Raw genomic sequence first — 17,834 nt, 5'->3', positions numbered from 1 at the left:
TCAAATTCTTTTTCTTCCTTTAATTTGTCATGACTTTGTGAAGTTTTCTGGCTGCCATAGGCAAATTACTGAACAATTTATGTGTGTTCTTGGTTCCTCCATTAGCACTTGCTACATTTTATTGTAATTGTCTAGCTATCTACTTTATTGTGATTATTTGGGTAAGTGTGTGTATCAGTGCATATATGTATCTATATGTAGATACATGTAGATACATATAGATACATATATATACATATATCTCCTCCACTTCCTTGTGAACTTGAAGGCATGGGAGTAGATCATCTCTTAAGCAGGTCTTTTTGCCAAATTGCTAACAAACTGACGGCAGTTACAGAAACTTAACTTTGATTGAGTGAATAAATGAAAGAGCATTTACCTGACATCCAGGATTATGATGATCAAAATACATTCAGTGCTAAAGCTCTTCGTAGACCTAAAACTGCAAAATAATGTGCTAATGTGCAGAATCATTTCTTTATTGACATGCTCTGAAAATGTTTTCTAATTCCATTTTGATGACGGAGTTTTAAATATTTTCTCTCTCTCTTTTTTTTTTTTTTGTCAGAAGCAGTCATTTGTTTATTCATGCATTTATTCACATAATCAACAAATCTGTTTGCCAAGCTGCGTACTAGGCACTGGAGATAGAGTGAAAAATAAGAGAGAGGTGGCCCCAAGCATCAGAGATCTTCTCTGAGAGTCACAATGGATGAGATGAGTAATTCCCTCCCAGTTGGACTGAGTGCTAATTTGCTCCAGGCCTGTCGGGTGCACCACCCACAGGTCATGTCCTTATCACCTACCCTCTTTATTCAGTATGATGCTTTGACCCTTGGTTGGCTGGATCTCTGCATAGAGGTGATGGATCCAGGCTATTCTTTCATGATGCCCCTGGGGGTGGACAGCAGCCCATAGTTTCTGGGCTGGTTGGCCAGATAGCTGCCACGAGCTGCAAAGAAAAATTTTGAATCAATGGTTCTTCAGAGCACTCAGCCTGGGACCTCGGTCTAGGATCATTGATTCAATGTTTTTCAGCTTTTACCTTTCAATCTCAATATAATATCAAAATCGAATCAAGGTATTTGATGTAAAATATGCGAACTTTCCTTAATAAATAGTTATAGTACCATGAGAAAAGCAGCCTGAACACATTTTTTCATTCCGGTCTCTGGTTTCTTATCTGAAAAGCGAGGCTTTGCTTCTGTGATCACTAGTAACTGCTATGAATATCTTCACTCAAAATTGTCCACTTCAACAACTCACTAGCCTTAACTACTCTTGGCGGCCTCTGGCTATGTCAAACTGCTTTCTGATGATCATTTTTACGAAAAGTAGCCTGTCTTTCATTGCCTCAGTCTGGCTGCCTGCTCTCCCATCTCCTCTACAGGGAAGTTAGCTGAGAAGGAGGTGGGGGGAGACGAGGGGTCAAATCTGTTACTTTTTATAGAGGCAGAGTGAAAATAATTTCCTGTGAAAGCTGAGGACATTCTTTCATTAGTTTTGCTTCCTGCTCTGGGTCTTATAGGCTGGGGGATTTTTTTTTTTTTTCCTTTTGGAACTTCTTTGGGCCAACTTCCTGTGCCTGAGGCTGCTAAGAGATAGAGTTTTATGAGTTCAGCCCACCTACACAGTGGTGAGCCTGGGGATAGTGGCGAATGAACAGAAGAGAGCCGCCTAAGCCATCCCTGAATATTCTGGACTCGAGTTCAAAGGAGAAGCCTCGACAAGGTGTTTTGGGAAGCAGCCAACTGTAGAATTTTAGAGTTCAGGAAGACTCGGTGCGGGGGATATGTTCCAACTTCCTGCCCCTTGGATTTCACTGCTAATCTTCCAAAAATTGATCTTTTATACGTTTGTTAGTGTATATTTCTTGAGCGCCAGCTGCGTGCTGCACGCTGCTCTCGGTGCTGGATGCATCAGGCAATTGCCAGAAACACAAGTCAAAGAGACTTAAGCAGAAATGTATTGGCTCATGTAACTAGAGTCAGGGTCGTCTGGCTTCAGGCAAGGCTAGATCCGGATGTTCAATATCTTTAGGAATCCATGTCTTTCTCTGTATCTCAGTATTGAATTCTTGTGTTAGCTTTATTTTCATTCAGGCTTGTACTACTGAGTAACCAGATGGCCAATGGAACTTCAGGTTTTACATTCTCTCAGCTTCAACTCACTGAGAAAAGACTTTCTTGTTCCTAATACTTCCAGAAAAGGTCCTAGGCCTGTTTCTCCTGGACACAGAATGGAGCTTATATTCCATCCTGAACTAGTCACTGCAGCTCTGTATGACCAGACCCAATTCCTATGCCCATCCTTGTAGGAGTGTCACCTGACTAATTGTCCCGAGGATCTCAAGGGTGGGTTTGGAAGCATTTAACTGTTTTTCCAAATCGTTTTTTTCCCTTTTGTTACGTAAGGAGACGCAATCACCAACCACCCTGAATCAGACCAAGCCTCACCACAAGAGCTATGCCTATGACTTTTGCCTTATTTTTAATGCTAAGATCTCTCCAGGAGCGGCTTAGGCCTTATTACCTACCCTGCAGTGTATGTGGAAGCACGTTTTCCAACTGACCCTGTGCAAGCAAATACCCACCTCTCCCTTTTGAATATTCATTCCCCATCTGAAATAAATGTCTCTTCTTTCCTTTATTTGGGGACACCGTGACTCTGGAAATGATTCCTCATTGTCTCCTATTTGCTGCAAATATACTTTGCTTTGTGAGACAACCACTTCTGGTGGGGAGTCTGATTTCACTGGCCAGGAGGGAGCCCACTTTGGTTTCAGTAACAGGAGCAGGGGTATTATATCAGCTCTACCTTTATCACTTGGCCTGAGAACGGGAGAGCATAAGAAAACCAAGTTCTATTGCCAGAAGAAAAAAGGAATAATATTGGGTGAGAAACAATGTAAAAATCTATATCCATTTTAATAAATGAAGAAATAGGCTGAATGATACTGATGGGTTTGCTCAAATTCACAGAGCTAGTAAGGGTTTTTAAAGGACCCTCAAATCCAGTTTTTATAACATTGAGACATTACTATTCTAATGTTTGTATTCCTTCTTCAAACATTGAATATGCATTCCAGCTGTGTGACAGGCAGAATTCTATAATGGACCCTGGTGATGCTCACCCCCAGGTGTTCACACCTTCATGTAATCTCTTCAACTTCAGCAGGAGGTGAACCCAGTGCTTTCTTCTAATCATCGCAACTTGGCGAAATTGATAGGATGTCAGTTCTATGATTTGGTTACAAAAGGTTGTTACTTCCATTTTGCTAGAAGATTCTCTTTCTCTTGTCGCCTTTGATGAAACAAGCTGTTATGTTGGAGAGGCCCATTTGGCAAGGAACTGAGGGCAATCTCTAGCTAACCACCAGCAAGGAATGGAGGCCCTCAGTCTAACATCTGGCAGGGAATTGAATGCTTAAAAACCTTCTGAGTGAGCTATGAGCAGCATATCCTTGATGGATTACCCTAAATGATGGCTAATTTTGTGTGTCAACTTGACTAGGCCACAGGGTATCCTGATATTTAGTCAAATGTTGTTCCAGGTATTTCTGTGAGGGTGTTGTTGGATGAGATTAGCATTTAAATCCATATACTAAGTAAAGGAGATTGCTCTGCATAAGGTGGATGGGCCTCATCCAATCAGCTGAAGGCCTAAACAGAACAAAAAAGCCTGACCTTCCCCTGAGTAAGAGAGGATTCTTTCCTGCCTGATTGCCTTTAGACTGGGACATCTGCTTTTTTTCTGCCTTCAGACTGGAACTGAAACATTGACACTTCCTGGATCTTAAGTCTACTGGCCTTCGGATGGGAATTACACCAACAGCTTTCATGGTTCTCAGGCCTTTGAACTCAGACTGGAACTATACTTTTGGCTCTCCTGGGTCTCCAGCTTGCTGACTCACCCTGCAGATCTTGGGACTTGCCCACCTTCATAATCACATGACCCTATTCCTTATAGTAAATCTCTTTATATATGCATCTCCTATATATATCCTATGTATAGGAGATGCATATATATGTCTCCTATTGGTTCTGTTTCTCTGGAGAACCCTGACTAAGATACACTGTGAAATCCCAGGCTGGACTATTACCATTGATTTCAACACCCTGAGATAATTCATCCATCCATTACACATAGGATGATATAGGAGTGATTCAATCTGATACCACAGCTTCACCCGATTGCCTGGCAGCTTAGCAAGGCTTGAGAGAAGAAGCTAGCATGAAGATGAGGACTGCCTGGAGGTGACGAGGAGATGAAAATAAAAGGTGCCATCAGACCCATCCACATTTATGCTTATCTAGATATTTAACCACTCCAGTGAAGAAATTACCAACAGCCCTTCCTTACCCTTTGACAAAGGACTACAAATTTTGTAAAATACAAAGCCTGAGCAATTTTATTTGATGTAAATCATTGTTTTGGACCCCATATTCACTTATTTTTCTTGATGATGAAAGACGAGGATCGGGACCTGCCCTGTGGCTGAGTGGTTAATTTCACATGCTCTGCTGTGGTGGCCCAGGGTTTCACCAGCTGGATCCTGGACGCGGGCATGGCACCACTCATCAGGCCATGCTGAGGTGGCATCCCACATGCCACAACTAGAAGGACCCACAACTGAAAATATACAACTATCTACAGGGGGGATTTGGGGAGAAAAAGCAAAAAATAAAAAAAGATTGGCAAGTTGTTAGCTCAATTGCCAATCTTTAAAAAAAAAAAAAGACAAGGGTCAACTCATATTTTAGTCTGCATTTGCCATAATCTCCAACAAAAAAACTTCTGAGTGCATGGAAGAGCAGGTCAAACAAGGAGGATGGTTGTGAACCACACCTGAATTCTGAAGTGTGATGCCCTTTTTCTTACTGAGGTCAGCTCTTTCTACTTAATATACTTCTGGAAGGATCAAACTAGTGATAAATTTCTTTCCATTTTTCATGTCACAAATATTTGGCCAGAAAAGAAAAAAGAAAGATTTAATCACAGAGCAGCTAAAGTCGAATTCATAAATAATGATATTTTAAAAGGTGAGTCGTTCCTATTTGACACAAGTGGCAAATCCCTGCATTATTCATATTTGAGTTGATCTTGCCTGAATTCTTAAATTTTCCTCCGGGTGGGGGGAAAAAACATTTGTCTTAAAAACCTGTCTTGCTTGAAAAGGCAGTTGATTCCTCTGGGAATATGTGGTATGCAGTGTTTCAAAAGACAGACTCAGATTCTACGTCAAGATTCCCCCTACTTATCCTACTAATAGTCATTAGGCATGCTGTGTAAACAGATTTGTACTTCTCACATGAAATTACTGGAAGAAGAGGATCAGGAATTCAGATTTCGATTCTAAGATGATAAGCCTAAGAAAAGAAAGAAAACATTGAAAATTCTTCAGCTCCATAACTATAATTACTGGTCTAAATTCTACTTTCAAATTCCTAGACTCAGCAGCTTTTGTTGACTTTTGAGGGAGGGGGGCACAAATGTTTAAACCACTAAAACAACTTGCATTCTCTTCATTCCAGACTACCTCAAATTAGTGAAAAAGACAGGATAAGGAAACCAAAAACGTGTGGAAACCTGGAGAAAAGCAGTGAGGTGAGATTATTGAAGTGAGCAGGCTGTTCAGTGATGGTTGAAATTATATAAGGAATAGCTGAGAGTTTGAAACTTAGTGTCTTGGAGAGAAGAGTCTGAAACTAAGTGACAAAAGATGTGAGTTTTTAGCTGAATTTTAGTATTTACTATCCTTGGGTCATGGGCCTCAGTTTCCTCATATGCTTAAAACATGCAGTCGTGTGCCACACATAACAGCATTTCAGTCAAGGACAGATTGCATGTATGCCTGTGGTCCTAGAAGATTTGTACCATACAGCCTAGGTGTATAGAAGGCTATACCATCTAGGTTTGTCTAAGCACACTTTGTGATGTTTGCACAATGATGAAATTGCCTATTGATGTCTTTCTCAGAACGTATCCCTGTCGTTAAGTGGCACATGACTGTATGTAAAGGGAAGACTTTCTTTATCTGCCATACCCACCTCACTAGATGAGTGTCAAATAAAATTATGAATGTGGATGTGTCTTGTGAACTTTAACTTGTGGGGTATCATTGATGTTGAACATTTAAAGAAAACAATCCAGGCAGGTACGGTGCCTGGAGTATGATGACGGGCATAAGGTTTGGAAGCAGATCTGAGGGAAGCCAGATCTGAGGGAAGGTGGGAAGCTTGGAGATAACAGAGCAAGGACGCTCAAAATCCTACAGGGTCCAAGGCCGTAAAGTACCACTGTGAAGCAGGCCAGGTGGGCACTATGGAGAGTACCGGATCTTTTTAAAGGGGGAAACATCTCCTCAATCCCAGCCTACCACTACCACGTGAGAATCCCAGCCATAAATGACAATTCTTCCAATTATTCACGGGAAGCTCTAAATATAGATTTTCATGTGATGTAAACTGAACTTAAGATTTAAAAGTAAAGGGGAGATGACAGTTGAGAAGTACTAGTGGATGGAAACGGAAGAGAGAGTGGGCATGAATTACCTATAACAGAAAACACAGAAGACTGGTCATTGGGGGAAGAATGAGACACTTGGTTTAAATGTATATACTTGAATCTACCCAGCAGGTATCACTGAGTACCGTATGTCCCATATATATTGCATCAAAACCAAAAAACGATAATAATAATGAAATAAGCCACCTTGGCTTCCTTTAAAATATATTACACACACAGTCTCTACCCAGCACACATCCGCCTCTTGAACATTTCCCTGTGCTTCTGAGACATCAAATTGCTAAATATTCCTTGCTCACAGCAGACTTTTCACAGTCCTTTGCTTTCTCAAATGCTATTTCTTCCACATAAAATTCTCTTCTGAATATTCCATCTGAGAGCTAAGAGTTGTTCTTTAAAATCCAAGTCAGATGTCGCTGTCTCTATCACTCGTTTTAAGCCTGCTGTGTGGAATTATTCACCGTTTTCTGTACTGCCACAGTTCTCTGCTCGTTTTTCCTCAAGAGCATTTACTGCGTTAGTTAAAATGTGAACCATGTTTGTCCCCAGAGACCGTGGGCTCCTTGAAGTTAGGGACTGAATTTTCAACCTGTTGCTCCAGCACACAGAGTAGTTGTTGATCACAAGTCCTCCAGAAATATTGGCTGAAAGAATAAATGATAGAGGTCCATCTAGACCAGGATACAGACAACTGGAGAGATGTCGCTTGGCCTCCCTTAGCAATAAGTAAAAGCCGGATAGGGTACAAAATCATAACTTTTCTCCAATCCAGTAAGGCCTGGAGCTACAGGGAACCACACGGACTGAAATTCGAGGAAAGACAGCTGCTTCTAAAGAGACATGAGTGGCAAAGAATGAGTTGAAATGATGCTGAGCATCAACAAGCAGGTAAGAAAAATTCAGCTGAATTTTCTAGCAAATTATTCAAAGCCTAGTGTGGGTTCGTGTGAGAATATAGAACCACCAGGAACCAAAGGTAAAGGAGACTCTATTTATACTATTCACCTAAGTCTACGGTGCTCTAAACAAAACTACCGTAAGTGATCTTTAGGTGTACTTACGATGTCATTCAACACTTACAGTGTAAAATGATATCATCGGCAACATCACCTGCTCTTCTTATTGGTTGTATTAGGTGGATTCATTCTAATGATCTCTCCTAATTGGTAATATCTTATGCAAAATAGAGAAATTGAGAAAGAATCCATATTATAAGATGGCTTTCAACTTTACAAACGATACATACATATACTTGGGAGGGGTGTTTTTTCCTTGTCTTCAGACAGATACACTTACGTTTTAAGAGACTGACACAGAGTGTGTTTTAAAATGTTAGATCGTTTCCGTGTTTGTTCTTGTTAACTGTCAAACACTTTCAAAATCTTTCTATAACATGAGTTCGATTCTTTTCAACCAATCTCTTGAGTTGTTTTTAAAATCTACCATGCCACTGAGGGAGAAGGGCGGACACCCTCCCAGAACTGTTAAGTAGAAGAAGCTGACTTTGGAAGACCAAATTGCATCCAAATTTCTGATGCTCTTAGTGTGGAGATTGGGCAGGCTGGGTATGCAGTCTCTGCACTGAGCTTTTTTCCTACCTGGTGTACCATCCATCACTGGAGAAAATTTGAGACACAGCTACAGTAGCTGAGGATATGTACAGTGAGTAAGTGTTTGGAATGAAGTCAGTTTGGTCAAAGACAGCTAATTTCCATTATTTTCTTTGATCTTTCCAGCACAGCAGGTGGTAATGTACACCCAAAACTTTCTCCCCGTAAATTCCCTTTCCAAATGTATTTTACTTTCCTCTCCTGTACATACTTTTTGCTCTAAGTTAACTTAGTTTTTAACTGTTTTCCATAAAGCTTTCCTCGTGTCTGCCTCCAGGTTTTCTTCCCCCCCCACCCCCAGCTTTATTGAGGTATAATTGACAAATAAAATTGCATAAATTTAAGGTATATAATGTGATATTATGAGATATATATATATATACACACACACATTGTCAAATGATTACCACAATCAATATAATGAACATATCCATCCCCTCACATAGTTACTAATTTTTGAGAGGTGTGTGTGGTAAGAACACTTAAGATTACTCTCTTAGCAAATTTCAAGTATACAGTACAGTATTATCTGGTCTCCAGATCTTATCCATCCTACATAACCAAAACTTTTTATTCTTTGACCATCATGTCCCCATTTTCCCCAATACCCAGCCCCTGGCAACCACCATTCTACTTTCTGCTTTTACGAGTTTGACTTTTTTAGATTCCACCAATCAATGAGGTCATGCAGTGTTTGTCTTTCTGTGTCTGGCTTATTTCACTTAGCATAATGTCCTCCAGGTTCATCCATCTTGCTGCAAATGGCAAGATGTCCTTTTTTAAGGTTGAATAATATTCCTCCGGTGTGTGTGTGTGTGTGTGTGTGGATACCACATTTTCTTTATCCATCAACAGATGCTTAATCTGCTTCCATATCTTGGCTATAGTGAATAATGCTGCAATGAACATGAGAATGCAAATATCTCTTTGAGATACCGATTTCATTTCCTTGGATATATACCCAGAAGTGGGATTGCACTGGCTCTGTGGCAAAATGGATCGTGCATGGGACTTCTAACCTCCAGACCTTTCTTAATGGAATTCCTTCACTTATAATAAAAGTACATATATCCCTTGAATGACCCTCCATACAGCACTGATTAGTTACAAACTATTTGTGTCTGTAATATTTTTACTTATGCATAAGCATCTCAACACATTAAATTATTCTTTCTCTTTTTTTTAGTATCATATAAATATTTTTATTTATGATGACTTCATTAAAATACTTGGCTTTTTCAAAGTATTTTTTTTGCTTTCTTTTTTTAATTTTAATTTTTGTTTTTATAATGATAGCATTGGATTATAACATTATTTAACTTTCAGATGTACATCATAATATATTTTGAATTCTGTGTAGATCACATCATGTTCACCCCCCAAAGACTAATTACCATCCATCACCACACATGTGCCAAATTACCCCTTTTGCCCTCCTCCATCCCCCTTTCCCGTCTGGTAACCATCAATCCAATCTCTGTTGCTATGTGTTTGTTTGTATGTTTGTTTGTAGAAGTTTTTATCTTCTACTTATGAGTGAGATCATATGGTATTTGACTTTCTCCCTCTGCCGTTTCGCTTAGCGTAATGCCCTCAACGTCCATCCATGTTGTCACAAATGGCTGAATTTCATCCTTTCTTATGGCTGAGTAGTATTTCATTGTGTAGATATACCACATCTTCTTTATCCACTTGTCCCTTGATTGGCACCTAGGCTACTTCCAAGTCTTGGATATTGTGAATAATGCTGCAATGAACATAGAGGTGCATGTATCTTTACGCATTTGTGTTTTCAAGTTCTTTGGATAAATATCTAGCAGTGGAACAGCTAATATATATTTTACAGTAGTCCCTCTTTAACCACAGGGAATATGTTTCAAGACCCTTAGTGGATGCCTGAAAACACAGATTGTACTGAAACCTATATATACTATGTTTTTTCCTTATACCTGCATATCTATGATAAAGTTTAACTTATAAATTAGGCAAAGTAAGAGATTAACAACAATAACTAACAATAAAATAGAACAATTATAACAATATACTATAATAAAAGTTACTGCAGATCTTAGCAACCTCAGCATATGATTTTTTTCTTTCCTTGTTAAGTTGAGAACTTTCACCTTTTCACTTAAAGGAAGCATTTTGTGGATTCTCTTCAGCATATCTGAATTGCCAGCATCACTACTCTTGCACTTCAGGGTCATTATTAAGTAAAATAAGGCTTACGTGAACGCAAGCACTGCCACACCACAACAGTCAATCTGATAACTGAGGGCTACTAACTGACTAATGATATGGTGTGGATACACTGGACAAAGGGTTGATTCACATCTGGGCAGAACAGAGTGGGTCAGCAGGGGATTTCATCACACTACTCAGAATGGCACACAGTTCAAAACTTATGAATTGTTTACTATTGGAATTTTCCACTTAACATATTCAGACTGAGGTTGACCTCAGGTAACTGAAACCATGGAAAGCAAAACCTCAGATAAGGGGGATTACTACACTTATTTGTGCTTTCAGCCAGAGTTAATTGGGGCAGTGTGCTTTGGGGCACCACCTTGTAAATGGCCTCAGCCCATGATGCTCTACCATGTTAACATGAATTAAGGATGTTCTACAATGTGCAACATGTTGTCCACCTCACTGTGAGCTTTCTTTTCTCTAATTATATTGTACTCTGTGTAATTTTTTAAATTTTGTTTTAAAGATATATTTCAAAGTAACTAAAAGGACATCAGATGGGATATTAACTTCTCTTTCAAGCCCATGATTGATGAAATAGAAGGTAAAGATCAGAAGGCAATTAGAAATTGGTGGAAGTTCTTGGACAATGTGATGGCATCATAACATCACTACCACCCGAAGAACTATACAACAATAGCTTTTAACAGGAATTGGCAGAAGCATTGGCTGGAGGAATGCTTCAGGGGACTTCACGGAATTGGAAAGGATAATTTCTGATGCACAGTACAAGAAACCAGTTAGCTCTTCCATTCTTTAGAATGTACCCAATCTTTCCTACACTCTTCAAACTTGTCATCTGGTCATTTGTGGAATAAAAATTTTATGACTGGGTTATGAATGAATGAAAAATTAATGAGAGCAGTAGGTGGTCACTAAAGACTATGAGACACATAGTTTGTTGCTTGTGTATCAACATATTTCTTATGTGTAAACATATCTTTTTCACATCCTGGTGTGAGGCCATCTGATAATATCTTTGATAAAATAGACAACATTAGATTCTACCTTATTAACCAATCAGTTATTCACGTTGAGTCCAATCCTGGCTTCTCTGCTTAATTGCTTTAAAGGTCACACCTTAAAATAATTTACTTCCATATGTTACTTGAACCACTGATTCTAAGCAGATAATTTCCAAAATGATGGCTTTTCAACCCCTGCCACTCATCTTGTATTAGGGAGGATACTTTTATTGAAAATGCAGAAATGAAATACAAACCAGCGAGTGAGAAAGCAATCGGGTGAGCAATCGTGCGAGAGAGGAGAAACTCTTCTCTAATGTAACTGGGAAGCTGTGAAATTTGGGAGAGAGGGTCCCACATAATGCTTGTTTGTCTTTCTCTATTCATTGGCTTCATTATCAGATTCTTTCCACTTGGTTGGAAAATGTCATGGTCCATGATCCAAAATGAAGACTCTTTCTCCCAGAACTGATTATGTCATCTTAGGGGTGATTGCGATTGGACATCTGCCCTTCCCAGGACAATTGGTGAAGCCAGGTTGGTCAACCTGATTTTTTTTGTCCATCCTTATAGATCGGGAATAAGACGCTTAACTGATAGCTCCTCCTGAAGCTTTCCAAGGTGAAGGGAAAGATGGTTGGCCAAAGAGGAGGCAAATAACCGAGACTAGTATATACACCTCTCTAATTATGTGCCTCCTAGAGTCCAGAGGATAACTCCAGCGGGATTCAAACTGCATTTGCCCATGTTCTTTGCTCTAATTTGATTCCTCTCTTCTGAAAATTAACTTACAAAGAAATCTCTTGATCCTTTACCAGTCCAGTTTAAATCTCCATGAATCCTCCAGAATGGAATGAATCACTCCTTCCTCTGAAATCCTATAGCACGTATTATCTAAATCACATGTTCAATTCAAACCAATTCACCAAACATTTCTTGTACTTATATCACATGCAAGACATTCTGCTAGAGAAGTGCAGAGATGAAATGGTCTCCGCCATCAGGACATTTTAAATATAATAGGTGAAATCAACATGCACCTGACCAAGAAAAGATGAGACGGTCTTTGCAAATATGCTCTCAAAGTCACGGTGTATTTTTCTGTCTTTGTCTTATTAGTAATTTTTCTTCTGCCTCCAATGCCCAATCCCTAATCTTTCTTTCAGATGGAGCCCAAACATTATTTCCTCTGCAAAACCAAGAGTTTACCCCTTTTCCTAATATGCTTCCTCTATGAAAGCACTAGACTTGCAATAGTTATTTGTGCATGTGTTTCCCTTACCCCACTATAAATGTCTGAAGGCAGAGGGATGTATGTACTTATTTAATCCTTACTTCCCAGCATCTAGTATATCATTTGGCACAGAGCAAGCCCTCATAAGTAGAGAATAAACATCTCTTGCCTCTTGTGTGAGAATTTCAGATCCTCAGGAGTTAGGAGCATGGAAGGCAGTATGCTACAGGGAAAATCACACATGTTTCATAATCTCAGATGCCTTTGTACCCTTAGCAAGAAGCTTATACACTACTATTTGTATTCCCATTTTATCGATAGAAAAACCAAGGCACAGAATTGATTGATTTGTCCAAAGTCCTGGGCTTGTAAGTGACAGAACTATGATTTGAACCAAGCATTCCATCTCCAGTGTAGGACTCGGCACCATTTTATGCTGCCTCTCAAATAGAATATTATATTTTTTTAAGTGCGTACTATATTCCTGAGATTTAGCAATTATTTCATCTGTTTGTCCCTTTTTAAAATTCTGATTTACTTCTCTCCTTGCCTTAACTAGTCAGAAATTAAGAACCAAGTGCTTAATGGAAGTAGTGACATGTTGCAAAGATAATACTCTTCCAAATAAGTAAGTAAGTAAATAAATAAATAAAGGCCATGGTTGGAAAGCTTGTGTAATCTTTCCTTAAATGCCAGAATCTAATTCTCTTGGTCCACTTTACATCATTCCTGAGAGAGCATTTCCATTTGACCACATGCAAATTCTCCTGGAATACCAAAGATTCAAATGAGAGTGCAGCCCAGAGCCACTCACTTATACAGAAAAGAGACAGAAATCAGCAAACGCCAAGTGATGTAGTCAGAGGTCTCTGGCACAGACCCCCACGGAGCTTTCATCTGCGGGAAGCATGTCACTCATCATGGCATTCTGTGGGGAACCACAACTAAAGGGCCAGGGAACATTCCCATAAAATGGCTATCAGATGCAAGTCTGCAGTTTCTCAAAGAGCGCCCTGTGGTTGCAAATTCACCACAGAGCTAAAGACAATTCCAGGGGCCTCCTTATCCCATTCGCCCTAGAAAAAGGAAATTAGTCAAATATAACTGCAGAGATAAGTAGTTTATTCTCTGTGATTGTCAGCTACATTGACTTACCAGAAGTATTACGTTGGAAATAAAAATAATGTAACTTTTTACTTGAGTGTGCTAGACAGTTATAAGACAATCTTTAGCTCCCAGTGACATATGAGATCTTAAAAAAAAAAAAAAAGTATAGTATTGGAAGAGGCTTAAGATGCAAATAACATTCTTTTTCATCATTTACAAAAGAGGAAATATAGACCCAGCAAGATGACTTGGCATTCTTAAGATCACATAGACTCTACAAATAAGCAAGGTGTCAAACATGGCCCTCCTAACTCTTAACCAAAGTTTCTGTTACAGTGAATACAGTTCGGAGGCTTGAAACTCACTTTTGCCACTAACTACATGAACCATGAGAACAGTGGGGATGTTCTGCAACATCTTAGAGCATTAGTTTCCTAACTAAAGTGTCTGTGACAGGATGTGTAGTGGCCGGTGGGTGGAGGTGCTGCAGATTTAAAAAGGATGGTTAGGGAAATCCTCCCTGAGATTCTGACATTTGAATAAGAAAGTATAGAGTCATCCATGTGGATTACAGGGAGAAGAAAATCTCAGGAAGAGAAAACAGCACAGTGAAATGTCCTGTAAAGAGAAGAGAAGGAGGACCCCTGATATATTTTTAGGGGGAATAAGATGCCAACAAGGTCTAAATCGATGAGCCTGGAAAGAGTGATAGGAAATGAGGTCAGAGAGAAAAGAGTAGATCATTTGGTTTTTATTCTGCATGAGATGGGAACTACTGGAGGGTTTTGAGCAGAGGACTGATAGGATCTGATTTAGAATTTGACAGAATCAGGCTGCGGCAGGACACGTGTGGAAAGTGATGAGTAAGGAGGCTGTTGAAAACATGCAATGGAAGATCATTGTTGATCTCTGCAAGAAGTCTCAGAAGAGTGATTGGGAAGTGACCATAAGTTGAGTAGGTTCAAGAAAAAACTGGAGGAGAAAAATTGGAAACTAATTGTATAAACTGTTTAAATACATTTGCTGTTAAAGGAAGAACAGAAATGGAGAAGTCAGTGGGGGTTGAAGTGGGGTCAAGAGAGGATTTTCTCAAACTCTAGAAATGTGTATCATTAAATATCCTCTCCGATAAGGACTCTGAAGCATTACAAAGTAAAGATACATGCCTCAAGTCGTAGAGTTCCGAGGCAATACAATCAATATTTGATTACGTCTGCTTGTCTCCCCAAACTGTTGGCAATCCTGGGAAGGTCACTTACCAATAAGCACCTGAAGTTCCTGAACCCTTGAATGTACATTGTAATGATGCAGACTTCACAAAACTCTGAGAATCAAATGAGTATACAAACTCCTTAAAGGCTGGAGCCAGAATTTCTTCAAAGGCAGTTGTTCGAATGAGATAATATGAGTCCAGCACCCACAGAATGAATGGCATTCATGAAAGCTCTTGATGAATATTTGTTGAATAAATATTAACTTAGAGGAAATGCCTAGGACAACGTTTTGTAAGCTGTGACATTCAGCTACTATCGTGTCCGTTGTTGGTTTTATAACTCCCTCCCCAAGCCTCTTAATAGAAAGAAAATAGGGAAACAATTTCCTAAGCTCGCTTCAACCGGGATCTCAGGTGCAGTCACCCAGTTTCATTACAGATGCTTGACTTGCAAACAATAACTTCAAAGAGTTCGGAAATGTGATGATGTCATAATGGGCACATTCTCCATGTGCCTGGAAAGGAAGTGTGAGCAGTCGTTGCTGGTCTGTGACACAACTGGGCATTGTCACTTAGAGAATTAAGTTCATCCTACATCTCTTGGATTAATGTTAGCGCGTTCTCCTAACCAAAGGAATTTTGCATTCGAGTCGGCAGCTGTTGTCACCTCTCCAGCTGCACCTCCTCAACAAACTCAGTTGATATTCATATAGAACACAAGCTCTGATGTGGGGATAATTGCTAGATTAGCTAATAACAGAGGTCCCTCCTTCCTGCTTCTATTACCCCTTGAATAGCTATTCTGATCATTAAATCCATCTTTATTCCAAACAGAACAAATTCCAGCAATTAGCGAACATTTTACAGTTCTTGACCTGTTTGTAAGAGCATGTTTCTGTTGTACATATTATATGAAAAGTCAATAAGTAGAGCATGCTTCATTAATTGCAGCTGCTTTTATGTGTGCCAATTTTTTTTTTACCACATGCACTAACTTAGAATGCAGTAGTTCAAAAGACAAAATAAAAAATGTTTATTATTTATAGGCAAAGCTGAGTAGCTAAAGACAATTATTCTAAAATTTAATATGATACTTTTGAAGAAAACAATTTAACTTCAGCAGTTGCTTAAAGAAAGATAGTAGTCAGCTAGAATTTTGCAAATATTTCCACATTGTATTAAGTCAATCATTGAGCAGTGCCTTTAAAATTGTTTCATTGTTGTAAGCATAATGCCAAGGTATCATTCATTCCATTAGTTATACATTTTAATACCAGTATAGAGATATGATTTACATACTACAAAATTCACTTACTATAAGTGAACAGTTCAATGATTTTTAGTAAATTCATACAGTTGTGCAGTTATCACCCAAATCCGGTTTTAGAACTTTTCCATCAACCTTAGGTCCCTTTGCAGTAAATCTCCACTCTCATTCTCAGCCCGAGGCAATGACTGATATACTTTCTGTCTCTATAGATCTGCCTTTTCTAAAAATTTCATATACATGTATTCATACAATATGCAGTCCTCTGTGTCTGGATTCTTCCATTTAGCATCATGTTTTTGAGGTTCATCCATATTGTAGCATGTATCAGTACTTTGTTCCTTCTTGTTGTCAAAGGGTATTCCATTGTATGAATATACATTCTTAAAATCCACTCACCACTTAATGGGCATTTGGATGGTTTCCACTTTTTATCTAATATAAACAGTGCTGCTGTGCACAGTGTGACTTGCTTTGGCAGAACATACTTCCCTGTAAATTTTGGTGATCAGAATGTACTTCCTGCCCTTGACTTTGGGCTCTTCTGTGTGACTTGCTGTGGCCAATGGGATGTTCACAGAAGAGATGTAAACGGAAACACGCTTGCCTGGTTAGGTATCTCTCTTGCACTTCTGCCATCACCATGAAAACTTTTCTAGGTAGCTATTGCCTCTTCAGCCTGGGTCTAAGCATGAAAATGTGGGAAAGACCTGAGTTCAAACCACAGTGAAGAGCCAAGGCTAGACTCACCAGCACCCTAAAACAGAGCCACCCCACCGAGCCTAGTTAGAGAGGAACTGATCCCAAACTTGATGGCGGAAGTGTAATGGGTAATAGTTGTTTTTAAGTCACTGAATCTTGGGGTAGTTTATTAAGTAGCAATGTTGTGGCAATAGGTAATGAATACAGAAGCCATGAATAATCTGGCTTCCTCCTACCTCACCAAACTTATTCTATGCTGTTCTCACTCTTCTTTTTCTAGCCATTCTTATACAGCTTCAACTCACCATATGCCTGCCTTCCTCAGCTTCTTCATCTATGCTGTTCTCTCTACCTGGAAAATTGTTCCTCCTCTCCCTTGCTTAACTAATCTCCACTGAACTTTCATATTTCAACTTAAAAATCTTTGCCTGAGAGAATCTGTAGACACTTTTTCTGAGTAACAAACTTCCCCAAAACTTGGTGGCTGAAAAGAACTACTTTATTCTCATGAAACTGTGGGTCAATGATGTGGGCTGGGCGGTTCTTCTGCCTGGCCCCTTGTATCACTGAGTACAGTTCCAGCTATCTAGACAGTCAACTGGTGGTAGTTAATTTAAGACTTACTTCTCTGGCATACGTGGTTTTCAACAGGCCATATGTCTCCAGCAGGCTAGCCGCAGAATCCCCAAGAACAAGAAAGAACAAGTCCCAGTGCACAAAGTTACTGCTGGCATTGCATCTTATAATGTTCCATTAGTAAAACTAAGTCACATCGCCAAGCCTAGAGTCAATGTGGGAAGGAACTACCTAAGAGGATGCATACAGAAAGGTATAATGAATAAGGGGCTTATCACAATCTTCCCTCTGGCCCTGATGATTCATGTCCCTCTAACCTGCAGAACATATTAACTTCCTAACAAGAGCCCCAAAATATCATTCAATCATGGTATTAGTCTCA

General features: G+C 39.4%; 1 long non-coding RNA gene across 5 annotated transcripts in view; it reads right to left on the bottom strand.

The window, feature by feature from the left end:
• The window catches only part of LOC139085149 (uncharacterized), a 142,892-nt gene that overhangs the window by 119,580 nt on the left and 5,478 nt on the right, over positions 1–17,834 (bottom strand). Inside the window, exon 1 of one of the 5 annotated variants that reach the window (XR_011543219.1) lies at positions 807–944. The exons of the other annotated variants lie outside the window; for them this stretch is intronic. This is a non-coding gene — a long non-coding RNA (uncharacterized lncRNA). Of the gene's footprint in view, positions 1–806; positions 945–17,834 lie in introns of those variants that run through there. 5 annotated transcript variants of the gene reach the window in all.

The sequence above is a fragment of the Equus przewalskii genome, chromosome 8 (assembly GCF_037783145.1).
Source record: "Equus przewalskii isolate Varuska chromosome 8, EquPr2, whole genome shotgun sequence".
In the NCBI taxonomy this organism is placed as follows: Eukaryota; Metazoa; Chordata; class Mammalia; order Perissodactyla; family Equidae; genus Equus; species Equus przewalskii.
Note: the sequence above shows the minus strand (reverse complement) of the source record. Positions and strands in the feature narration are given on the sequence as shown.